Here is a 26784-nt window from a genome sequence, read left to right as displayed (position 1 = left end):
CCACCTGGGCCGTTTTATTTAGACAGCATGCTAGACTATGGACAGAAGGGGGCGCTGTAGATCAGTCTCAATCCTACCATTCCTACCAACAGTTCCATTCTTAGGCCATGGCTAGGTGGCATGTGGGGTGGTAACTTCCGGTGCTCTTTGGGCCTCACCCCCTAACTGAAACTGCCTTTAAAAAACTATCCTTCACTACCACTTAGCTACACCTTTAGCCCCATAATTTCCATTTTAGAACGTTTGTCAGGGGTACCTATTCGTTAGTTTACTCAGAAAATTCCCATGAGTTCTGAAAATAACTATCACTGATACTTATCTCTAGAAGCATGATATGACATAAATATAACTTCAATCAAACCTACTATTCCTTCCAGTGATACAGCTCTTGAGACCTTTCACTTTGCAGTTGATTTTTTTTAAAAAGTCGGGCTGGAGAGATGGCTTAGCGGTTAAGCGCTTGCCTGTGAAGCCTAAGGACCCCAGTTCAAGGCTCGGTTCCCCAGGACCCACGTTAGCCAGATGCACAAGGGGGCGCACGCATCTGGAGTTCGTTTGCAGTGGCTGGAAGCCCTGGCGCGCCCATTCTCTCTCTCTCCCTCTTTCTCTGTCTGTCACTCTCAAATAAATAAATAATAAACAAAAAAAAAATTTTTTTAAGTCACTGGGTGTGGTGGCACATGCCTTTAATCCCAGTACTTGGGAGGCTGAGGTAGGAGGATTGCCATGAGTTCGAGGCCACCTAGATTACAGAATGAATTCCAGGTCAGCCTGGGCTAGAGTGAGACCCTACCTTCAAAAAACAAAAGAAAAAGTCTGGGCTGAAAAGGTGGCTTAGCAGTTAAGGCACTGGCCTGCAAAGCCAAAGGGCCCAGGCTCAATTCCCCAGGACTCATTTAAGCCAGATGCACAAGGTGTCACATGCATCTGGAGTTCATTTGCAGCAGCTGGAGGCCTTGGAGCACCCATTCTCTCTCTCTTTAATAAAAAGAAGTCAGGCATGGTGGCACACATCTTTAATCCCAGCACTCAATGATAAAGGTAAAAGGATCACTGTGAGTTTGACGCCAGCCTAGGACTACAGAGTGAGTTCCAGGTCATCCTGGGCTAGAGTGAAACGCTACTTCAAAAACTAAAAAAGGAGCAGGGCATGGTGGTGCTCACCTTTAATCCCAGCACTCGAGAGGCAGAGGTAGGAGGATCTCTGTGAGTTCGAGGCCACCCTAAGACTACATAGTGAATTCCAGGTCAGCCTGAGCTACAGCAAGTCCCTACCTCAAAAAAGCAAAAAATAAAGTAAAATAAAATAAAAAAGGAAAGAGAAGGCCATGCATGGTGGTTCACGCCTTTAATCCCAGCACTTGGGAGGCAGAGGTAGGAGGATTGCCATGAGTTCGAGGCCACCCTGAGACTCCATAGTGAATTCCAGGTCAGCCTGGGCTAGAGTGAGACCCTACTTTGAAAAAGAATAAAAAAAAAGGGCTGGAGAGATGGCTTAGCGGTTAAGCGCTTGCCTGTGAAGCCTAAGGACCCCGGTTCGAGGCTCGGTTCCCCAGGTCCCACGTTAGCCAGATGCACAAGGGGGCGCACAGAGGCTGGAAGCCCTGGCACGCCCATTCTCTCTCTCTCCCCTTATCTGTCTTTCTCTGTCTGTCACTCTCAAATAAATAAATAAAAAATCTTTAAAAAAATTTAAAAAAAAGGAAAGAGGGCTGGAGAGATGGCTCAGCAGTTAAAGGTGCTTGCTTGCAAAGCCTACCAGGCCAGGTCTGATTCCCCAGCACCCATGTAAAGCCAGACATTGAAAGTGACATAAGAATTTGATGTTCATTTGCAGTGGCAAGAGACCTTAGCACACACATATATGCACATGGAAATAAAGTGTTTGTCTTTCTTCCTTTCTTTCTTCCCCTCTTCCTTCCTTCCTTCCTTCCTTCCTTCCTTCCTTCCTTCCTTCCTTCCTTCCTCCCTCCCTCCCTCCCTCCCTCCCTCCCTCCCTCCCTTCCTTCCTTCCTTCCTTTCTTTCTTTCTTTCTTTTTTCTTTTAAGGAAAGAGACCCAGTTAGACATCTGTGCCGGAGAAGTGTTAAGGGAAACTGAATCATACAGAGATGGCACCAGAAATAGAGTGGAGGATCAGATTTATTCATGTGAACATGGACTCGGGGGAATACCTTCCAAAGCCCGAGTGCTGAGCTCTGACAGCTCAGAGGTTTTATAGACATTGTAACAGGCAGCCTGACATCATCCTGAGTCCCTTACACTATTGGTGGGTTACAAGTTTCTAAGGTTACATGATTTTGGAGTGCAAACAGAAAATTCCTTAGCAATCAGTGATAAGAAAGTACACATGTCGGGCTGGAGAGATGGCTTAGTGGTTAAGCGCTTGCCTGTGAAGCCTAAGGACCCCAGTTCGAGGCTCGGTTCCCCAGGTCCCACGTTAGCCAGATGCACAAGGGGGCGCACGCGTCTGGAGTTCGTTTGCAGAGGCTGGAAGCCCTGGCGCGCCCATTCTCTCTCTCTCCCTCTACCTGTCTTTCTCTCTGTGTCTGTCACTCTCAAATAAATAAATGAAAAATTTAAAAAAAAAAAAAAAGAAAGTACACATGTAGAACTGAAAGCTGTTGTAGTGTTTGTGCCTATGGCCGCACTAGCCAGGTGCAAGCAGGGTGCAGCTGCATAGATTGGGAGGAGACTCAGGGTCACACTGTCTCCCTGGTGGTAAAGGCTTGTGCGATAGAAACTGTGTTTTAGAGGTCTCATCTGGGAAGGGTTTCTTTGTTATATTTCTTCTACCACAAAGGAGATTCAGAATGGGAATTTACTTGTGTTTAGCTTTTTCTAGCTCTAATCTTTTGCCAAACTGACAAGGCCAGTCCCCCCCCTGCCCCCCCCACACCCTTTTTTTTTTTTCCCCAAATTAGGGTCTTTCTCTAGCACAGGCTGGCCTGGAATTCACTATGTAGTCTCAGGCTGGCCTCAAACTCATGGCGATCCTCCTACCTCTGTCTCCCAAGTGCTAGGATTAAAAGTGTGCATCACCATATCTGGCTAGACTCCTCTTAAAAGAATAATTATCTGGTCCTTTCTGCAAGTCAACAGAAAATAGAAGTACAGGCTGGAGAGATGGCTCATCAGTTAAGGCACTTGCCTACAAAGCCAAAGGAGCCAGGTTTGGTTCCCCAGGACCCATGTAAAGCCAGATGCACAGGGTGGCAAATGTGTCTGGAGTTCGTTTGCAGTAGCTAGAGGCCCTAGCATGCCAATTCTCTCTCTCTCTCTCTCTCTCTCTCTCTCAATTAAGTAAAAATAGAAGTAGCTAGGTGTAGTGGCGCATGCCTTCAATCCCAGTACTTGGAAGGCAGAGGTAGGGAAACACTGTGAGTTCTAGGCCACCCCAGACATATCAAAATAATCAGGACTATGGTACTGTCAGCTAATGAGACAGAAGAGGGAAAGAAAAACTATGAAAAGACGTAGCTGTGTTTGTAGTAGTTAAGCAAAACAGACTAGCGCCATTACAGTTAGACTATAGCCTATATATCAGTTTGGGTCTCACCAGAACTTGTACCTGACCCCTGAAAATTGTTGGAAGGTACTTAAAATTCCTACAGGACCACTTTTTATGCAACACAGTTCTCCCAGAAAGGAACCATCCAACCAACCCTTGCTGTGTCCCCTGACAAAAAGTCACCACTGAACGAGGTTGGCAACCCCGTGCCAGGTTCAGCTGGCCTCCTTAGATTCTTATTCCAAATTCCCCGTGAGGCTCCAGAGGAAATGTCTGTCCACTATTCGTCCTGACAGCCCTTCAAATACTTGCAGCGAGCTGTGCCATCCTCCCCTGTCACTGTTCCTGATCCACAAAAACAAAATGCCCAGCATTGAAGTGCAGAGGTTTTTTTTAATAGTTTATATTTATTTATTTACTTGTTTGATAGAAAAAAAGAGGGGGAAAGAGAGAGAGAATGGGTGCCCCAGGGATCCAGCCACTGCCAACAAATTCCAGACACATGCCCCCCCTTGTGCATCTGGCTTATGTGGGTCCTGGGGAATTGAATCTGGGTCCTTAGATTTTGCAAACAAATGCCTTAACTGCTAAGCCATCCCTCCAGTGCCCCCCCCCCATTTTGAGGGTTTTTTTCGAGGTAGGGTCTCATTCTAGCTCAGGCTGACCTGGAATTCCCTATGCCTATGTAGTCTCAGGGTGGCCTCGAACTCACAGCAATCCTCCTACCTCTGCCTCCTGAGTTCTGGGATTAAAGGCATACACCACCAGGCCCAGCAAGTTCAGAGTTGTTTTTTTTTTTTATAATTTTTTTTAAATGTTTTATTTATTTATTTGAGAGCAACAGACAGAGAGAGAAAGACAGATAGAGGGAGAGAGAGAATGGGCGCGCCAGGGCCTCCAGCCTCTGCAAATGAACTCCAGACGCATGCGCCCCCTTGTGCATCTGGCTAACGTGGGACCTGGGGAACCGAGCCTCGAACCGGGGTCCTTAGGCTTCACAGGCAAGCGCTTAACCACTAAGCCATCTCTCCAGCCCAAGTTCAGAGTTTTAAAAGACTGCAAGCACAGGTAGCCTGGGTATGTGATGATGGAACTGTGGTTGTATAGATCATTCTCGGGCCTTGGAGAGACACACTACAGCCTTTAGGAATGTCATGATGGGTGTTCCTTCCTTTTGAATGATACAGCGATAGAGGTATAGAAATAGATACATGTAGCTGGGTGTGGTGGCACATGCCTGTAATCCCAGCTCTCAAGAGGCACAGGTAGGAGATTTCTGGTAGTTCAAGGCCACCCTGGGTTTACATAGTGAATTCCAGGTCAGCCTAGGCTTGAGCGAGACCATACCATGAAAAACCAACATAAATTAATTAACTAATTTTTTAAAAAACAGAAAAGAAAATACACCTAGGTAAGATATACAGTTGGGGTGGCTCATGCTTTTAATCCCAGTTCTCAGGAGGCTGCGGTAGGAGGGCTACATAATGATTCTAAGTGAGCCTGGGTTACAGTGAGAGACTGTCTCAAAAAAATAAATAAACAGGGCTGGAGAGATGGCTTAGCGGTTAAGCGCTTGCCTGTGAAGCCTAAGGACCCCGGTTCGAGGCTCGGTTCCCCAGGTCCCATGTTAGCCAGATGCACAAGGGGGCGCACACGTCTGGAGTTCGTTTGCAGAGGCTGGAGGCCCTGGCGCGCCCATTCTCTCTCTCTCCCTCTATCTGTCTTTCTCTGTGTGTCTGTCGCTCTCAAATAAATAAATAAATAATAATTTTAAAAAATTAAAAAAATAAAATAAACAGCCAGGCTTGGTGGTGCACACCTTTAACCCCAGTACTTGGGAGGCAGAGATAGGAGGATCACCATGAGTTTGAGGCCAGCTGGAAACTACATAGGGAATTCCAGGTCAGCCTGGGCTAGAGTGAGACCCTACCTCAGTAGTATAAAATAATAAACAAAATATAGCAAATAAAACACACTGTTGAAAAAAATGCCCTTGTTTATTAACCTTTCCTCTGTGTAAAATCTTTTATAACTAAAAGTTGGGCAATAGCCAGGCATGGTAAGACAGTCTATACTCCCAACACTTGGGAAGGTGAAGGTAGCAGGATCCAAAGTCCAAAGTCATCCTTGGCTCCACAATAAACTCAAGGCCTGCCTGGGCTGCATGGAACCCTGTCTCCAAATTGATTTGAGAGAGAGAGAGAATGGGCATGCCAGGGCCTCCAGCCACTACAAACTCTTCTTATCATCCCTCTGGGCCCTTTCTGGAGAGTTCCCTCTTTGGGATTTTTCCATCTGCTGACAAAGTTTAGCTCCTCAGCAATTAACTCTTACAGTAACTCTGAATCATTTCAACTTTTCAGCTTCTTTTCTACCACATTCCTTCCTCTTTATCATCATCATAACACCTTATGATCTTGTATGTAATGGCTGGTATCCCTGGTGTATCACCTATATTTTAATTATTTCCATCTTAGATTGGATGAACCTGGGACAGAGCATTTATAACATAGGGTTTTAACATAAATCCCAGCATACTTATTATGAGAGGCCCATTAAAGGAGCTAGCCAGGGCCCCCATGGAGTCCACATAGGGGGCAGGCCCAAGGTCTGGGGTACATCAGCTATAAGACCTCCAGTCTTGGGTAAGCATGACTGTGAGAGCCAAGCATGTGTCAGTGGTCACTGGGAACACTGAAACTGTCACCATTAAATCCTGTATTTAATTATCAGCAGCAGGAACTGGCTCATGATTATTGTCCTTGAAAATATGGATGGCAACACAAAGGAATTTTGATAATAAAATAAAGCCAAAGAAAGAGAGCCAGGAGGGCCTTTACTGAACAAGATTAGTCAGCAGGAGTGACTGTGACTAATCCCATTGTGAGGAGGAGAGCACAGGACATTCCTGAAGATAGAAGGGGGCAGGGGTGTCCCACATCCCTCACAAAGAAACTGATATTTCTGTGGAAGGGAAAGGAGGGAATACAAGGCAATAGTAAAGAACTGTATCTCTTCAGGGGTGAAAGACATAAAGGTCCCTTGGAACCAGAGTTTCTCTATGGATCCCCTAAGGTTATTAAGCAAGCTGATCAATCCAGGAAATGGAAGGAGTTAGGCTCCTACCCATGTGTCTGGTCTTTTGGCATCTCATGATTAAGTCCTCAGGCTTCTGTCATGCGTGGAGCAGGGCCACAGTCTTTTTGGCAGGGGCAGATGTCCTCCAGAGCTTGACTTTGAGGGAACCCATTGGGTCCCTGGTGACCTGTTAGCTGTTACAATTGGCTGAGGACACTGTCTTCTTGACTCTGGTGTGATGGGTTTATATCTCTTGGCTGATGGGTGTGGGCCCAATTTCCAAAGGTACGTGGGTCTCCTTGTATTATAAATTTTCAGGGAGCATCATCAATGGCAGGAGAATCTGGCTTACCTCTAGACACCATCAAATGACCAGCACCACCAACATTAGCAAGTACAAACATCCAGAACTTTAAATTGATCTTACATCTTAGGCTAGGCTCTAGATTTGCCCCAAATGTACTTTAGGGCATGGCTCTGAGCTCTGTCCTTAGTGATATACCTCCTTTTAATAAGACATGTCGAGGAGAGATTGGACTAATACAAATCTATAACTATCAGGTAAACATAATCAGTGAGGACAGTTTTGGATCTTTGATTTAAAGGCACACAGTGGCTGACTAATCAGGACAGCAGAGGCAGAAGGCATGTGTTAGTAGCTGAGTACTGTAAGCCAGCATCAGGCAGGGCAGTCTATTTGTTTGAATCTTGGTTTATATTGCAATATCTTATAATTATATTTTCTTACTGGGTGTTTAAGGCCATACGAGCAGCAAAAATTAACTATATATTATACTATAGAGGTCATTCATGGCTCTGTAGGAGAGACTTTGGGGACCTGTGAGGGGTTCTATGACTCTCAGTATTGTCATCTGCTAGGGTAAGTCAAGGCTGTGCTGACCAAGTGGCCCTCCCTCTCTTGGGAAGCCTGGAGGACTGATTTTCCTCCATGTGACTCTCCTGTTGCAGATCATTGATTTGGAGTCCATCTCTAGGTCTCTGTGTCCTCCCTGCCTGATCAAGAAGACAGGTCACTTACCAGAGCCCAGAAGTTAACAAGCATCCCATCATTGCCTGTGGCCTTATGACCTGGGAACAGGAACCAAAAAATTGGTTATCCTTTTAACCCCTATTTCCAATTGACTTTGGTATCTACATGTGTCTATGAATCACTCAGAGAGACTGTACATATCTAATTAGTGAAACAGATTTAGTTAAAAAGGTGCCAAACATATCTGGTTAGCAAAGCAGATCTGATCAGAGAATGGCACAATAGGTTAAAATCATTCTGATTAGCATTTAAGTTTAGTTGTCAGGCGACAGTATGAGCTATGCCTGGAACATAGAAAACATACACATTTTATCTTTTAAGTATCTGTCAGTAATAAGTATAGGCAGAACATGCTAGCAGCCCTGAAAACAATATTTTACCCACAAATTTAAATCAATTGATTTGATCTAGAAATTGTATGTCATGAAAAGACAAGTCTATAAAAACTTGGCATCTGTGTTTGAAAACAACTTTGGTTCATCTGTATACCTATGTAGATGCCAATTATCCCCCAAATTGGAAGCAGATAAGCAGAATTTAAGATCATTTTTCTTTTTTTTTAAGATCATTTTTCTAGAGCAGAGAATATGTCTTAAGTATCAATATATCTATAAGCAATGAACTTAAGACATCAGAAATGAGACAATTACTTAAGTAAAACCTTGGCTGAGACTGACTATACTTAGCTTAAGAGTGAAGCCAAACCTGGTCATTGTTGAGTTAAATTAGCCTGATTTTAACATACATTAGAGACATTATGACAGACATAAAGTGATTTCTTCATTGAATCATTTTTTAAGTTTAATTTAAAACAATATTTATGACTGTTAGAATATATGAAGCCTAGACAAACTGTGCTAACATTGTTTGTATACAGCAAGCTTTCCTAGGACAGGAGGAGTTTCCTCAGTTTCCCTAAGAACATAGTCACAATGACTAAATCTCCTTCTATAAGATGTAGACGACAATCTCAGTGAACACCACCCAGTAAAATAGCATGAACAAGACAGGAACCATCTTAAGGTTATAGTGTTGTTTTATTTTGTTTGTTTGTTTTTTCAAAGTAGGGTCTCATGCTCGTCCAGGCTGACCGACCTGTAATTCACTATGTAGTCTCAGGGTGGCCTCGACTCATGGCGATCCTCCTGCCTCTGCCTCCCGAGTGCTGGAATTAAAGACGTGTGCCACCACGCCCGGCTTATAGTGTTTTGTTTTGTTTTGTTTTTTTTTAAGATATAATAACCTTATTTAATACTAAAAGATTGACAAATAGAGGAACATGGTTAACTTGGCTGAGAATTTTAAAGCCTGTCTTTTACAACCTTATAACTATTATTATGACCAGATTAACATCAACAAGTTAAAGTTTTAAATTTACAACCTAAATATCATCACATCCTACATCTAACTAGGGCCATCCTTTGTTAGTCTGATATAATTCTAGGCTAATAGTCACCTTAATCTCAAGTAGTCTGTAATCTGATCAGACTTAATCAATTTTGTCTTTAAGCCTCGTTTATCTTCATCTACATGCGTTTATCTTAAAATCTGTGTAACCATTCTGTGACAATCTTTTTATCAAACATTTAATATCCAACAGTTAAAGTTTCTTCTTCAGTTTATCCTTTTTTTTTCTTTTTCAGTTTATCCTTTTATCTAGATTGTCTCATCATAATTACAAGCACAATTTTTATTGTCCTTATCATAAGACCTTTATATGACCATTTAGTGTATTTTTTCTATTGCCCTCAAAAGGATCTTTCAAATAATCTTTTATGAAAAAGAGTAGTCTAGACTTGACTTACATTATTTACTCAGAATATACACATAGATTTTATCATTTGTTAATTATTGGAACCACTTTTTTTTTTCTGAGGTAGGGTCTTGCTCTAACTCAGGCTGACCTGGAATTCCTTATGAAGTCTCAGAGTGGCCTCGAACTCACAGTGATCCTCCTACCTCTGCCTTTGGAGTGCTAGGATTAAAGGCATGCACCACCACTCCGGGCCTTTGAACCTCTTTTTATCAGCTTTCTGAAACACATATTTAAAATATGAAAGCAGATTAGAACATTATTAGAAGTTTTCTGACAGACTCAGTATTGAGTACTGCTCAATCTAAACACAAACCTTGGGGCTGTTGTCTGTTAGCAGTTCTATAGAAGCAGAGAGAAATAAAGTAAACTTAAACCAGTAACACATGGCTTATAGGAAGTCCCCATCTGTCTGCAGCAATTTGGGACTCGCCCATCATCATGTTGGGACCAGGACCCTGAGATTCCCTGTGCTTGTAGCTCCCCCTGGCTCTGCAAGGCAAGGATGCCAAGAACACAGAGCCATCAGAGATTTTCCAGGGGCCGGCAGCATAAGCCCAGAGAGTTTTGTGCCTGGTCTCCCTGTCCAATGAGACTTGTGTGTCAGGGTCCTCCTCCTATTCCATCTGGCCATCATGTAGATCAAGCCCTGCAGGGGAAGCACGAAGTGACACATTGCAATTGCAGGCGCCGCTCATGTGTGGTCCCCCATTTTGTCCTTACCTTGGAGAGCTGCCCCAGCGACAGCGTGTGAGAGCAAGACAGACCAGTTTTCCCAGGTTTCTGCATTAGTCTGGGATTGGCCCCAGAATTTAGCTATACCTTCTTGGCCTGTTGCCCCTGGGGAGCACACCAGGACAGCATAACCCTCCTCTGCAAGTGTGGAGGGGCTTCCCTCCTCTTCTGGTAGGTACGTGGCTGGGTTTAGGGCTTGACTGACTTTCGTCACATTCATTTAGCTCAGAAGCATTTGTAAAACCTTGCAGTGAGAATTTTATCTTAGTTTGAATTTTTCCATCATTTAACTTCTTCCTCAGTGTCAGGCCCTGGAGTGGTGGCATTCCTCAGTAGCCCAGATAACATTATCTCTCTTTGCCCCCCTTTCTGTGGCCTTGGGTTTACCCAATTTTAAGTTCTGCCAGCCAGTACCTCATTACTGGGGAGTGTGTTAGGAGGCAGGTGTGGGGGGGTGATCCCTGGCCTTGAAGCTTCTGGTGTGGCTCTAGCTGAGCTTTTTTGTTTTTTCTTCCCCCAGGGAGAGTTTTAGATTTCTCTCGGGCTACAGGGAAGCTCCCTGATCTTACCATTCTATAGCTCTTTTTTTTTTTTTCAATTGATAACTGCCATAATTATAGACAATAAACTGGGAAATGGCACATAAAGGGACACAACAGACCTGGTTAAACATCCTCCTGGGCAGCCCTGGCCTTTAGGCACCCATAATGGAGGCCACCACCCATTGATTCCTGACAAATAAAGGAAGTTTCAGGAATCATTACCACAGGCCTTATTGCAAAATGCAGGTGTTTTCTGTTATCTAAGGAATGGGATGACCCCTCTCTGAAGACCCTGCTCCACAGGTCCAAGACCAGCAGAGAGACTCCTCCCCCATTCTCAGTGATCACAGTGAGCCTAGACCCCTGGACAAATTAGCTCAGAAGCATTTATAAAACCTTGCAGTGAAAATTTTATCTTAGTTTGAATTTTTCCATCATTTAACTTCTTCCTCAGTGTCAGGCCCTTGGACTGAGTTCTCATAAGCATGACCCAGTGATCTTCCTGTACCTCTCTGTTTCTAAATACCTTTGTGTTTACATAGCATACAATGTTTCTTGCCTCAGTTCTGCCTATGTGACCAATGTCATGAATGCCTGGTGACTGTTTGGTAATGACCCCCTTGTTTAACAGTAACTTAATGTAACTTTGTGCTTTAACTTCCATCCTGTTTTTGCAATGAACATTTTATGCTTTTCTCCAATAAAAGCTGATACTCCCAGCAGTTCTGGGCTGCACCCTGAGATCCCAACCTCTGGGGTGCACTCCTGGTATACCAGTTTCTTTCTTTCTTTCTTTTTCTTTTCTTTCTTTTTTACCCAATAAAACTTTGCCTCACATTCCATGAGTCAATGGTCTTACTTGTGAGACACCAGACCCCATAGCAAAACCATGGCAATTCCCTCCCTCCCCACTTTCCACTTTGCAACTTAACTCCACTTACCATCATACCCCTTCCCCTCTCAATCAGTCTCTCTTTTATTTTATTTTTAAAATTTATTTATTTTTTGGTTTTTTGAGGTAGGGTCTCACTCTAGCCCAGGCTGACCTGGAATTCACTATGTAGTTTCAGGGTGGCCTTGAACTCATGCCAATTCTCCTACCTCTGCCTCCTGAGTACGGACATTACACCCCTAGGGCTCATGACTACCCCGTTGTAGGTTTTTCAGTATTAGGGATGTATTCCCTCCCATGGAGTGGGCCTCCAGTCAAATTAGAGGGTGGTTGGTTTCCCCATAAAAGACATGCCACTACTGCACCCCTTGGATCATTTGGCCTGGCTGGCCAAATTTAAGACTTGCAGTGTCCACTGTTGAGTATCTTCACTGGTGATTTCTCTCTCTCCCATTGAACTGCATGCAGTGTGGCTTTTTCCAGCTTTCTGTCTACATGGAGGAGGTTATCATCTCAGCTCCAGCAGGATTTCTCAGTGACTTTGCAGCCCAAGTATGTGGAGTCTTCAGCAATAGGGTCTTACCATCTATTCCAGGTGGGAAACCAAGAGCCTTGGCAATGGCCTGTAATGTTTTGGGGGCATCAGGAACCTCCCTGGCCAACAACTCACTAGAAGGTGTCCCATCCCTGGCACTGAACAGTTTCTATTAACAATCTATGGCTTCTTGTGGGGTTCCTGGTTCCTCAGGAGGCTGTTGTGCACCAGCTCCCCTGAGGCATGCAGACAACTGTGGAGCAGGGTCTTCAGGGGCTGTGAGTGTGATGGGATGAAACACCCAGGAGGTAGCTTCAGGAAACAGCTTGTTTATTTGTCAAGGGACTGAGTTCTTATAAGCAGTTGAGAGAGAACAGGTGAAAGGGTCGTAAGGGATTGGTGGGTTCAAAGGCTGCTTGCCAATGCCAAATTGGCATATAGGGATGTTCATAGGGAGAAAGTCAGGTGATCTACCTGTGGCAGGAAGAGGTATAGGGTACAGGTTGTAGGGGGATGGGCTGCGTGAAGGCTGCTGGCTGATACCATATAAGGAGTTTCCTAGGCAACTGGCCGAAGGTCACAGGGCTATGAGTGAAGCCTGTCTTATTAGGATGTCCAGGAGCCCCGGGCTTGGGTGGGAGAGGGAGTGGCCCTACTTCCTTCTAATCTCCGAGATTTGTCCAGGGGTCCAGGCTCACTGTGACCACTGAGAATGCAGGAGGAGCCTCCCTGCTGGTCTTGGACCTGAGATTTTGTCCAGCAGTTCAGGCTGCTGCAACTTCTCCATAGCCTGTGGGCCCTATTCATGTCTGATAGCTTAGGTTTACCTTAACCCAGGACCCTGCCTGTGCCCAAAAGCTTCTGAGTGTTCCGTTGTCCAAAAAAGTAGGTTCCCATGTGACTTATTTATATCCTTTTAGATTTTGATTAGCCCTCCCTCTACCTTTCCTTTACTCAATCTCTTCCCCTGACCTCACTTAGGCCTTTACACCCCCATTAATCTGTTCTTCTACTTACATATACACAATACCATCCTATTAAGTCACCCCTTCTTCCATTTCTATTCCCTTTGTATACCCTTTCTAGCTTACTGACCTCTGCCACTGTGTTTTATTCCTACTCATATAGAAGTCTAGTCATTTGTAGCTGGGATCCACATATGAGAGAAAACATGACATTTGGCTTCCTGGGCCTGGGTTACCTCACTAAGTATAATCCTTCCCAGATCCATCCATTTTCCTGCAAATTTCATAACTTCATTTTTCTTTAGTGCTGAGTAGAATTCCATTGTGTAAATGAACCACATCTTCATTATTCACTCATCAGTTGAGGGACATCTAGGCTGGTTCCATTTCCCAGCTATTATGAATTGGGTGGCAATAAACATAGTTGAACAAGTACTTCCAAGGTAGTGAGACAAGTCCTCAGGATATATGCCTAGGAGTGCTATAGCTGGGTCTCAGGAACCTCCACACTGTTTTCCACAATGGCTGGACCAGATTGCATTCCCACCAACAGTGTAGAAGGGTTCCTCTTTTTCCACATCCCTGCCAGCATTTATGGTCATTTGTTTTCATGATGGTAGCCAATCTGACAGGAGTGAAATGGAATCTCAATGTAGTTTTAATCTGAATTTCCCTTGTGACTAGAAATGTAGAAAACTTTTTTAGGTGTTTATATGCCATCTGTATTTCTTCTTTTGAGAACTCTCTATTTAGTTCCATAGCCCATTTTTTAATTGGGTTGTTTTATTTCTTATTATTTAATTTTTTGAGTTCTTTGTATATCTTAGATATTAATCTTCTGTCAAATGTATAGCTGGGAAAGATTTTCTCCCATTTTATAGTTCGCTTCTTTGCTCTATTCACAGTGTCATTTGCCATACAAAAGCTTTGTAATTTCATGAGGTCCCAGAAGTTGATCTGTGGTTTTATCTCCTGAGAAATTGGGGTTATATTCAGAAAGTCTTTGCCAATACCATTATGTTGAAGTGTTTCTCCTACTTTTTCCTCCAGCAGTTTTAAAGTTTCAGGTCTGATATTAAGGTCTTTGATCCATTTGAACTTAATTCTTGTGGATGGAGAAAGATAAGGATCTATTTTCATCCTTCTACAGATACATATCCAGTTTTCCCAGCACCATTTACTAAAGAGGCTGTCTTTTTCACCAATGAGTATTTTTGGCATTTTTGTAGAAGATCAGGTGGTTATAGCTACCTGGACTTATATCTGGGTCCTCTATTCTGTTCCAGTGATCTACATGTCTGTTTTTGTGCCAGCACCATGCTGGTTTTGTTACTATGGCTCTGTGATATAGGTTAAAATCAGGCATGGTGATACCACCAGCCTTATTTATTTATTTAGTTAGTTTTGACAGAGAAAGAAGGGGGAGGAGAGAGAGAACGGGTATGCCAGGGTCTTGAGCCACTGCAAATGAACTCCAGACACTTGTGGCCCCTTGCATCTGGCTAACATGGGTCCTGAAGAATCAAACGTGGGTCCTTTGGCTTTGCAGTCAGACTCCTTAACCACTAAACCATCTCTCCATCCCACCAGCCTTATTTTTGCTGCTCAAATTTCCTTGAGATATTTGAGAATTTTTTGTGCTTCCAAATGAATTTTTGGATTAATTTTTTCTAGCTCCATGAAGAATGCCATTGGAATTTTGATAGGGATTGCATTAAATGTGTGGATTGCTTTTGGTAAGACTGCCATTTTGACATATTGATTCTTCCAATCAAGACCAAGAGATGTCTTTCCATTACCTAGTGTCTTCTGCAATTTCTTGCTTGAGTGTTTTAAAGTTTTCATTGTAGAGATTCTTCACTTCCTTGGTTAGGTTTATTCCAAGGTACTTTATTTATTTTGATGCAGTTATGAATGGGAGTGATTCTCTGATTTCATCCTCTGTGGGTTTGTTGTTAGCATATAGGAAGGCTACTGATTTCTGTGTGTTTAATTTGTATCCTGCTACATGTCTATAGGTGTTTATCAGCTCTAATAGTTTACTGGGAGAATCTTTAGGGAGTTTATGTATAGAATCATGTCATCTACAAATAATGATAACTTGATCTCTTCCTTTCCTATTTGTATCCCGTTTATGTGTGTCTCTTGCTTTATTGCTATGGCTAAGACTTCCAGTACTATATTAAATAAAAGTGGAGATAGTGGAAATCCTTGTCTTGTTCCTGATTTTAGTGGAAAAGTTTCCACTTTTTCCCCATTTAGTATTATGTTGGCTATAGGCTTGTCATAAATAGCCTTTATTATGTTGAGATATGTTCCTTCTATTCCCAGTCTCTGTAGGACTTTTATCATGAAGGATTTTGTCAAATGCTTTTTCTGCATCTAATGAGATGATCATGTGATATTTGTCCTTCAGACCATTTATATAATATATTACATTTATCAATTTTCTTATATTGAACCATCCCTGAATCTCTGGGATAAAGTCTACTTGGTCAAGGTGAATGATCTTTCTGATACATTCTTGTATTCTGTTTGCCAATATTTTGTTGAGAATTTTTGCATCAATGTTCATGATAGAGATGGTCTGTAATTTTCTTTTTCTGTTCTATCTTTTTCTAGTTTTTGGTATCAGGGTGATGCTGGCTTTGTAGAAGGAGTTTGGTAGGATTCCTTCCTTTTCTATTTTTATGGAAAAGTTTAAGAAGCCTTGGTGTCAGTTATTCCATGAAGATCTGATAAAATTCACCTGTGAATCCATCTGGGCCTGGACTTTTTTTAGTTGGGAGATCTTTAAAAATATTTTTATTTATAATTTCCATAATTATAAACAATATCCCATGGTAATTCCCTCCCCCTACCCCCACATTCTATTAATTTGTGTCTCTTCTCTCTTTGTTTTGGTCAGATTTGCTAAGGGTTTATCAATCTTGTTTATCCTTTCAAAGAACCAACTCCTTGTTTCATTGATTCTTTGGGTTTTTTTTGTTTGTTTGTTTCTATTTCATTAATTTCTGCCCTAATCTTTTTTTTTTTTTTTTTTTTTTTTTGGTTTTTCGAGGTAAGGTTTCACTCTAGCCCAGGCTGACCTGGAATTCACTATGGAGTCTCAGGGTGGCCTCGAACTCACAGCGATCCTCCTACCTCTGCCTCCCAAGTGCTGGGATTAAAGGCATGCGCCACCACACCCGGCTCTCTGCCCTAATCTTTATTATTTCTTTCATCTACTGATTTTCAGTTTGCTTTGTTATTCTTTTTCCAAGGCTTTAAGGTGAAACATTAAGTTGTTTACTTGCAACCTTTCTAATTTCTTTTTTTTTTTCCACTCTTTTTGTTTATTTTTATTTATTTATTTGAGAGTGACAGAAAGAAAAAGAGGCAGAGAGAGAGAGAGAATGGGCATACCAGGGCCTCCTGCCACTGTAAACACACTCCAGACACATGCTCCCTCTTGTGCATTTGGTTAACATGGGTCCTGGGGAATCAAGCCTCAAACCAGGGTCCTTAGGCTTCACAGGCAAGCGCTTAACCACTAAGCCATCTCTCCAGCCCTAATTTCTTAATATAGGCACATAAAGCTATAAATTTCCCTCTTAGGACTGCTTTCATTGTGTCCCAAAGGTTTTGATATGTTGTGTTCTCATTATCATTTGACTCTATGAATTTTTTGATTTCCTTCTTGATTTTTTTCATTGACCCACTCATCATTTAGTAGTGTATTGTTTAATTCCATGATTTTGTGTATGCTCTATAGCTTTTCCTTTTTTCTATAGTTTGATCCCATTGTGATCAGAGTGCAAGGAATTATGTCAATTTTCCTGTATTTGTTAAGATTTTCTTTGTGTTCTAATACACGGTTTATTTTAGAGAATGTTCCATGTGCTGCTGAGAAGAATGTATAACCTGCAGCATTTGGATGAAATGTCCTATAAATATTTTTTAGGTTCATTTCTTCTATTACATCATTTATGGAGTACTGCTGCCCAGATTTAAGAATGGTCTTCTCACTATGCTTATCAAACTGCCCAGTAAGCACTTCTCTTAATGTTCACACCCTTACATTAATGCTACTCTCACTTTTGGTAGAGAATCTTCTCTTTTCAGATGGCAGTGACCTTGGGATGACTCAGAAGGTATCATGATGATAGAAAGAAATGACCACAGTGCTCAGTACCACAATATCTGTATCACACCTTCCAAGGCTCAGGGTCTAATGCAGAAGAGGTGGCGGAAAGAATGTAAGAGCCAAAGGAAGGGCAGGACTCCATACAACATGCTCCCTCCAGACACATAATGGATATCCATGGCCTCACAGTGCCTGACACTACCTGCATAAGACCATCATAAGAGGAGGAAAAGATCAAGACACCAAAAGTAAAAGAGAGACTGATTGAGATGGGAGGGGGTATGATGGAGAGTGGAGTTTCAAAGGGGTAAGTGGGGGGAGGGAGGTAATACCACAGGGTATTTTTTTATAATCATGGAAGTTGTTAATAAAAAATTTTAAAAATTTAAAAAAAGAAAACAAGTCAACAAATGTTGGATAGAATGTAGACAAAAAGAAATCCTTATATATTGCTGGGGGAAAAATAAACTAGTCCAGCCACTATGGAAGTCAGTAGGAAGATTTCTTTAAAAACTAAAAATAAGCTGGGTGATCTGATAAAGCTCACGCCTTTAATTCAGCACTCCAGAGGCAGAGGTAGGAGGATTGTTGTAAATTCGAGGCTATCCAAGACAATATAGTAAATTACAGGTCAACCTAGGCTATACAGTGAGAACCTATCTTTAACAAACCACAAATAAATTAAATATATAAAAATAAACTAAAAATAGGGGCTGAAGAGATGGCTAAGCAGTTAAGGCACTTGCCTGTGAAGCCCAAAGACCCAGGTTCTATTCTCCAGTACCCACCTAAGCCAGATGCACATGTTGGAGCATCTGCCTGGAGTTCATTTGCAGCGGCTAGAGGCCCTTGTGTGCCCATTCTCTCTCTCAAATAAATAAATGAATAAATAAAGATTTTCCATATGATTCAGCTATGCCACTCCTGGGTATTTACTCCATAGGACTTCAAGTCAACATATTATATATTACATATTACAGAGATACTTGGCACTATTCAAAATAGCTAAGTTATCAAACCAACCTCAGTATCCAACAACAGAGGCATGGATAAGGAAAATATGGTTTTTATATACAATAGGATATTTTTCTGTCATAAAGAGGAATGAAGCCATGTTGTTTGCAGAAAAGTACTAGAATAATAATTCTAAACAAGCCAGGCATGGTGGGCACATCTTTAATCTGAGCAGTCGGGAGACGGAGGTAGGAAGTAAAACTGCATAGGGAAGTGAAGGAGACTAACGTGAGGGATAGGGGTAGATTGGGGAGAAGATTCAACATACAATATATACTTATACAAAAACTTAAAAGCATATATATGTGAAAAACACTAATCAAGACTTTCTGGGAGAAGATCTTTTATCACAATAAAGTATCTTTTAATCTAAAAAAATAACAGTATCCACTCTCACCTGTTAACAGGATTGGTTTAAATCCCAAATAAGGTGACCTCTCCTTTTATACCCACATTCCTTTAAATGAAACTAAACTACAGAGGTTACAAATATTTATACTGCCCTGGAATTTTAGATCTTCAAGGTAAATCGTATGAACCTTTCTTATCTCGACAATAAACATTAACAAATTGCTAGACTAAACTAGCAAGAAGATATGAACAGATGATACGGTGTAACAAACACCACGTGCAAGTACAACATAATAATGAACGTGGTTACAATTCAGAAAGGGAAGCCCAAGGAAAGGCATGCTCTCTCACCAAATGCTGTCTTGATCTGGTAAGACATAGACTTGAATATACTTTCTTACCATGACACTGTAGTTGACATTGATGGCCTCCTCTTCAAAGGAGACCCTCTTTTGAAAAGGTTTAGCATCACTCTTTCCTTTCCTCACAACATCAGAGATGGGGTTTCGAGATTGCTGGTTTAGTAGAATTTTTTTTTTGTTGCTTTTCCAGAAGCTGTGGAGCATCATTAATTACTTCAAGTACACCAAAATCCACATTAAATCTAATTGCCTCTGAAAATGTCTGAAATGTAAAAGATGGGGATGAAAAAATTTATAATACAGAAACTCACTGTCTCTAACAGAACTTAATATTATATATGAATTTATACTTTGTGTTCTTTTTTGTTTTTGTTATATATATATATAAATAAATAAATAAATAAATAAATAAATAAATAAATAAATAATATATTTAAAAAAAGGATGGTCTTCTCTCCCCAGTTAAACCATTTGAGAGTCACCCTCATAGACACACCCAGAGATGTGTTTCCATGGTGATTCTTTTTTTTTTTTTCTTTTGTTTATTTGTATTTATTTGAGAGCGACAGGCATAGAGAGAAAGAGGCAGACAGAGAGAGAGAGAGAGGGAGAGAATGGGCATGCCAGGGCTTCCAGCCACTGCAAACGAACTCCAGACGCGTGCGCCCCCTTGTGCATCTGGCTAACGTGGGTCCTGGGGAATTGAGCCTCAAACCGGGGTCCTTAGGCTTCACAGGCAAGCACTTAACCGCTAAGCCATCTCTCCAGCCCGTGATGGGTAATCTTGATTTCCAATTCCATGGGATTAAGAATCACCATGGGGGCTGGAGAGATGGCTTAGTGGTTAAGCGCTTGCCTGTGAAGCCTAAGAACCCCGGTTCGAGGCTCGGTTCCCCAGGTCCCACGTTAGCCAGATGCACAAGGGGGCGCACGCGTATGGAGTTCGTTTGCAGAGGCTGGAAGCCCTGGCGCGCCCATTCTCTCTCTCTCCCTCTATCTGTCTTTCTCTCTGTGTCTGTCGCTCTCAAATAAATAAAAATAAATTAAAAAAAAAAAAAAAAGATTACCCATCACAAGGGCTAGATCTTTCTTGTCTGACTTGCAACCCGACCCAACCCCAATAATGCTTTATGGTGTCCGCTGTGTTTTCAAGTTATTATTATCATTTGTTTGTTTAAGGTTAGATCTCACTCTACCCCAGCCTGACCTGGAACTCTAGTTCCAATTAATTTTGTTTGTTCTTGAGTCAGAGTCTCACTCTTAATACTCTTTTTGTTGTTGTTGTTGTTGTTTGTTTGTTTGTTTCCTAGTAGAGTTTCACTCTAGTCCAGGCTTGACTGGAACTCTGTAGTTCCAGGCTGGCCTTGAACTCTCAGTGATCCTCTTCCTACCTCTGCCTCCTAAGTGCTGGGACCAAATGTAGGCGCCACCATGCCTGGCAAACTCTTAATACTCTTGCCTCCGCCTCCTGACTGCTATATTATAGCTGTGCACCATCTTACCTAGCTTCCTAGAATGTTCTTATTTATTCATTCATTCATTCATTCATTTATTTTAGGCAGAGTCTCACTGTAGCCCAGATTAATATGGAAGCTGGAGCTCACTCTTTAACCCAGACTGGCCTTGAACTCATGACAATCCTCCCACCTCAGCCTCTTGAATGTTAGGATGGAAGGTGTGGACCACCATGCCAGGTTGAATTTTTTTTTTTCCTAAACTGGTCCAAAATTTCTCCTTTGGGATAATTTTATTTGTAGCTGGCAATCTCCTGAGAGTCCCTTGAGATAGAAACTCAAGTTCTAAAAAGCCAGGCATGGTGGCGCACGCCTTTAATCCTAGCACTTGGGAAGCAGAGGTAGGAGGATAGCCATGAGTTCGAGGCCATCCTGAGACTACATAGTGAATTCCAGGTCATCCTGGGCTCGAGTGAGACCCTACCTTGAAAAACCAAAAGAGAAAAAAAAAAGAAAAGAAAAAAGAACCACGAGTTCTTTAAACTCTTGTGGTCCTTTTACATAGAAACAAATGCTATTATACCTGCTGCCTTCCCCACCACCACCTTCCTTGCTACCCGTGGAGATATTTTTGGGGAGACTGCTGATAAGACTGTTACATCAGCTCTTAGTTGCTCTCTGTTCTGCTCCAGGGAAGCAGACAATCCAATTTGTTTAATGCTTCATGATCAGCTGCACCCATGCCACAGTCTACAGTTTTAATTTAATTTATTATAGACATTGTGACATGACGCTGTTTTTCTGGAAAACAAGTCGTCTCTCACATTTATTTGGCAGTTTGTCTCCTAGTTAACAAGGACTAGAACTTTTTGCCACTTTTTTTCTACAAGTGGATAATATTTAGTCTGAATTATGAATCAGAAACACTAACAATGCTCATAGGGTTTGCTTCTAGGAGCTTACCCTAAAACTGGCCAAACATGTGCATTTTCTTTTCTTCTTCTTCTTTTTTTTTTTTTCTTTTTCTACAGGTAGGGTCTCACTCTAGCCCAGGGTGACCTGGCACTCACTCTGTAGCTCTAGGCTGACCTCAAGCTCTAATGACTAAAGTTCAATTTCCCAGTACCCACGTAAAGCCAGATGTACAAAGAGGCTCATGCATCTGAAGTTCGTTTGCATTGGGTGGAGGCCCTGGAGCACCCATTCTTTCTGTGTGTCTGTCTCTCTCTCTCTGCTTGTAAATAAGTAAATAAATAAAAATTTTAAAAAACACACAAAAAGAAAGAAAATTAGGGCTGGAGCAATGGCTCAGCAGGTAAGGCATGTGCCTGCAAAGCCTAACCTTGGTGGGATTCCCCAGTTCCCACGTAAAGCCAGTTGCACAATGTGACACATGCATTTGGAGTTAATTTCCAGTGGATAGAGGACCTGGCATGCCCATTCTTTCTTTTTCTCTCTCTCTCTCTTTCTCTCTCTGCTTACAAATAATTAATTAAAATATTTAAAAGAAAAAAAGTCGGGCGTGGTGGCACACGCCTTTAAACCCAGCAATCAGGAGGCAGAGGTAGGAGGATTGCCATGAGTTCAAGGCTGCCCTGAGATTACATAGTGAATTCCAGGTTAGCCTGGGCTAGGGGGAAACACTACCTCAAAACACCAAAAAAAAAAAAAAAAAAAAAAATTAGAAAGTGTTCTACACCCATATTAATTACTTGTTCAGATACTTTAAGTTGACAAAACACACATAAAAAAAAAAACCTTATTTCAATGATATTCTTCACATTAAAAGAAATCTAAAATTTGGGCTGCAGAGATGGCTTAGTAGTTAAGGCACTTGTCTGCAAAGCCAAAGGACCCAGGTTTCACTCCCTAGGACCCACATAAGCCAGATGCACAAGGGGGCGCATGCATCTGGAGTTCGTTTGCAGTGGCTGTAGGCCCTGGCATGCCCATTCTCACTCTCTCTCAAATAAATAAACATAAAATAGTTTTTTAAATTCTAAAATTCATATAGAAGCTGAAAAGATCTCATTTAGACAAAGCAATAGTGATAAAAAGAGGTTATCACCATAGCTATGGTAACAAAAGCAGCATGGTACTGGCACAAAAACAGACATCTGGGTGAAAGAAATAAAGTAAAGCCCCCACAACAGTGACAGCCGCCTGATCGTTTTTATTGAGAACTTTAATACATGAATATGTCGAAATTTGGTCATGTTCCCACTGGGTTATACTCCTTTTATTATTATTTTTAAATGTCTATTTTTATTTCTTTATTTATTTATGAAAGAGAGAGAGAGAATGGGCATGCCAGGGCCACTAGCCACTGCAAATGAATTCCAGGTGCATGCTTACGTGGGTTCTGGGGAACTGAACCTGGGTCCTTAGACTTTGCAGGCAAACTTTTTAACTGCTAAGCCATCTCTCCAGCCCTGGGCTATATATTCTTATGCCCCTTTCCTGGGGCTCCATTCCACTAAGTGGGATTATCATAAACACTATAAGGTCGTGAGTGCAGCAGTCGGTCTCTGTTGTAGAGGAGGAAAAATGTCTCAGACTACACTTTCCCACACTGTGGCTCTTACATTCTTTCCGGAATATTCCCTGAGCCTTGGAGGATGTATTCTAATTCTCCTTTCACGTTGGCAGCTTCCAAGTTTCTGTTTTGACGGGTTTTGAGCCTGCTTGGTATCTACCGTCTGCTCCCTGGAGGAGGTCCTCAGACTAGGACTGAGAGCAACCTTCATGTTTAATCCGACCCTTCTGTCACATCTCCTGGGCCCTGACAGATATGATATAGATGACTCGTCTCATGCTGGGCATTCCGTTTTCTTTTCTTGTCATTTGGATGGATATTTGCTGCCATCTGTACAAAGCAGATTCTCTGAGCAAGAGTGAGAGAGCGCTACATGGATTGATATTGGCAGGAATAAATAGACATTTACAAAACCTTTTGAGGAAGCCATCTGATTTTTTTTTTTCAAGGTAGGGTTTCACTCTAGCCCAGGCTGACCTGGAATTCGCTATGTAGTGTCAGGGTAGCTTTGAACTCACAGCGATCCTCCTATCTCTGCCTCCCGACTGCTGGGTAAAAAGGCATGTGCCCCCATGCCCAGCTTTTGCACCTGATTTTTGACAAAGAAGCCAACATCATGCGTCTAGAAAGAGCCTCTTCAAGGAACAGTGCTAGTAAAACTGGATACCTACATGTAGAGGAATAAAGCCAGACCCCTGTCTCTCACCTTGTGCAAAAACCAATTCTGACTGGATCAAAGATCTGAAATTATTAGAAGAAAAAATAAGGAAAACAAACATGTCAAAATGTTGACATAGACATTGATTTTATTAGAAAGACTAATAAGAGCTGGGCGTGGTGGCGCAAGCCTTTAATCCCAGCACTTGGGAGGCAGAGGTAGGAGGATCGCCATGAGTTTGAGGCCACCCTGAGACTCCATAGTGACTTCCAGGTCAGCCTGGGCTAGAGTGAGACCCTACCTCGAAAAACACAAAACAAAACAAACAAACAAACAAAACCTAATAAGAAATAGAGGGCCTGGAGAGATGGCTTAGTGGTTAAGGCATTTGCCTGCAAAGCCAAAGGATCGCGGTTCGACTCTCCAGGTCCCACGTTAGCCAGATGCACAAGGGAGCACACGCATCTAGAGTTCGTTTGCAGTGGCTGGAGGCCCTGGTGCGCCCATTCTGTCTCACTGTCCCTCCCTCTCTCTCACTCTCCCTCCCTCTCTCTCTCAAATAAATAAATATATTAAGGAAAAAAAGAAATAGAGGGGTCGTGGCAGGTGTGCGCGCGTTGTCGAGGCCTCGCCCCGCAGCGTCCCCAGGAGTCCCCCGTGGCAGGGTGAGCGCTGTGCGAGCCCCCCGGGTCCCAGTCTGCCCTCACGAAGAATCTTCTGATAACCCTGTGAAGGAAGACCCCCCCCCCCATAGAAGCAACTAAAGAAGGGGGCCTGACAAAGAAAGTGCCGCACCGGAATCCGGGCAACTCCCAAGTCAGAAAGCGCAGGGACATCGAGCAGAGAGAGCGGACCGCTGCTAGCCACCACCGTTGCGGGGGACACGAGCCAGCTGAGCCAGTGCCGGGCCAAGGGCAGTCGCCAGGTAAACGCGCTTGTTACAGAAGCCGATCACTCGATCACTCGATCACTCGTGGTGCTGGCTTGCAAGGTCACAAACGACTTTCACTGTTTGCAGAAACGGGAGGAAGTTCCCCAGGCCCAGCGAGGGCCTCCGCCTTTACTTTAAGCGCAGAGTGCCGGGAAAGCGCGCTGGTCAGCTCAACAGCCGGGCTGCTTGGAAGTCTGGGTTTAGCCAGCGCGGCGGGGCGACTTCTCTTTGGGCTCTTGTTGGTGTGCGGCGTGGTGCCTGCCCTTGAAGAGCGTTTCCATCTGGGCGTCCCCGCCACTGTGATCGTGTCAGTGATGCCTGGAGGCTGGACCTCCTGCAGTGACGCGGTCACTTCTGGTCAAGTGCCCATTCACAGTGTAGTTGACCACATGAACACCCTACGGACACTTTCTGGACTTGAGACTGTTGGAGTCAGTTTGTGTCCTTTTCCACAAACGCCTTCAGGTACCAGGGCATTAGAAGACCATGGTGGCAGTGATGGTACATCTCGGTGGATGGCCACTTAGAATCTTTCTGGGAGACCTGATAAATTGCCTGAATTCTTCAAAGCTCAGGGCTAACGTGGAAGCAGATAAAAACACGCCACAGTCTTTGAAAGGCAGTCTGCATGCAGATACTCTTTGCAGGAAGTCAGCGCTGACCCCTTAGTAGGCATTTTAATAGGACAGATGATAGTCACGGGGTACACGAACCCAGCAGATTTCTACAACGATATGGTTTGACTGCCCCCAAAACTTGCCGACATAATGATTTGACAGGGTTGGCAGTTGGCTTGAGTCCCAGAGACCACAGCAGCATGGCATCAGCATCTGTGTTTGACATTTCAAGACTCCTCGCTTGCTGTCTCCCAGGCTGACCTGAAGCTTTTCCCTGCGTCTGTCCAGGATATGTCACGGCTGTACCCACGTCTGCATGACTCTGATTGAGGAATTGCAGAATCAGGCTGTGCCGGTGGCTCTCGTTGAAGGAGATCTTACAGAGAGTTACCACCACCTGGGACACGAAGACAGTTCTAGATACATGGGAGCTTCCAGAAGACAGCGCAGAACTGTGGACGAACCATGTGCACAGATGTTAACCCGGCTCAATGTGAACCTCATCTCGGTCCAAGATGTCTTGGTACAATTTGACTGACAAGTGCATGCATAGTCAGCGGCTGGTGATTGGGTCAGTGAGTGGCCGAGGCTTCGGGAGCAGTACAGGTAACCTGTGTCACTCAAGTGAATGAAGATGGTGTGAGCAGCGGGGTCTCTGTGACCCTCTGGAGAAGTCCCCAGGATGTGGATAGAAACAACAGGACAGCACTCTTGCTAACAGCAGACGGAATTAATTTGGTGACAGCGGGGCCCACTAGCCCAGCCCGTGTTCAAATTCAAGCCAAAGAGGACCGGTTCTGGTCTGGTGCCTATGTCAGTATCATGCTCTGAAAGAGGAAAAGGTCTTTCTTTCTTTTTTTTTTTTTTTCATTTTTATTCCTATTTATTTATTTTTTCGTTTCAGTTTTTTTAAGTTAACAACTTCCATGATTATAAAAAATATGCCATGGTAATGCCCTCTCTCCCCCAACTTTCCCCTTTGAAACTCCATTCTCCATCATGTCCCCTTCCCCTCTAAATCAGTCTCTCTTTTATTTTGATATCATGATTTTTCCTCCTTTATGATGGTCTGATGTAGGTAGTGTCAGGCACTGGGAGGTCATGGATATCCAGGCCATTTTGTGTCTGCGGGGAGCACATTGTAAGGAGTCTTTTTTTAAAAAATATATTTTATGGGCTGGAGAGATGGCATAGCGGTTAAGCGCTTGCCTGTGAAGCCTAAGGACCCCGGTTCGAGGCTCGGTTCCCCAGGTCCCACGTTAGCCAGATGCACAAGAGGGTGCACGCGTCTGGAGTTCGTTTGCAGAGGCTGGAAGCCCTGGCGCGCCCATTCTCTCTCTCTCCCTCTACCTGTTTTTCTCTCTGTGTCTGTCGCTCTCAAATAAATAAATAAATAAAAATTTAAAAATATATATTTTATGTATTTATTTATTTGAGAGAAAGAGGCAGAGAGAGAAAGAGATAATGAGAGAATTGGCATGCCACGGCCTCCAGCCACTGCAAACGAATTCCATGTGCATGTGTCCCTTTGTGCATCTAGTTTACGTGGGTCCTGGAGAATTGAACCAGGATCCTTTGGCTTTGCATGAAAACGCCTTAACCACTAAGCCATCT

At 43.0% G+C, this 26784-nt stretch overlaps 1 pseudogene; it reads left to right on the top strand.

Annotated features, from left to right (window-relative positions):
* LOC101612805 overlaps positions 1 to 26784 on the top strand; it is a 41183-nt pseudogene that overhangs the window by 13852 nt on the left and 547 nt on the right.

The sequence above is a fragment of the Jaculus jaculus genome, chromosome 6 (assembly GCF_020740685.1).
Source record: "Jaculus jaculus isolate mJacJac1 chromosome 6, mJacJac1.mat.Y.cur, whole genome shotgun sequence".
Classification (NCBI taxonomy): domain Eukaryota; kingdom Metazoa; phylum Chordata; class Mammalia; order Rodentia; family Dipodidae; genus Jaculus; species Jaculus jaculus.
The sequence above is the reverse complement of the archived record's forward strand: the minus strand, read 5'-3'. Positions and strand labels throughout refer to the sequence as shown.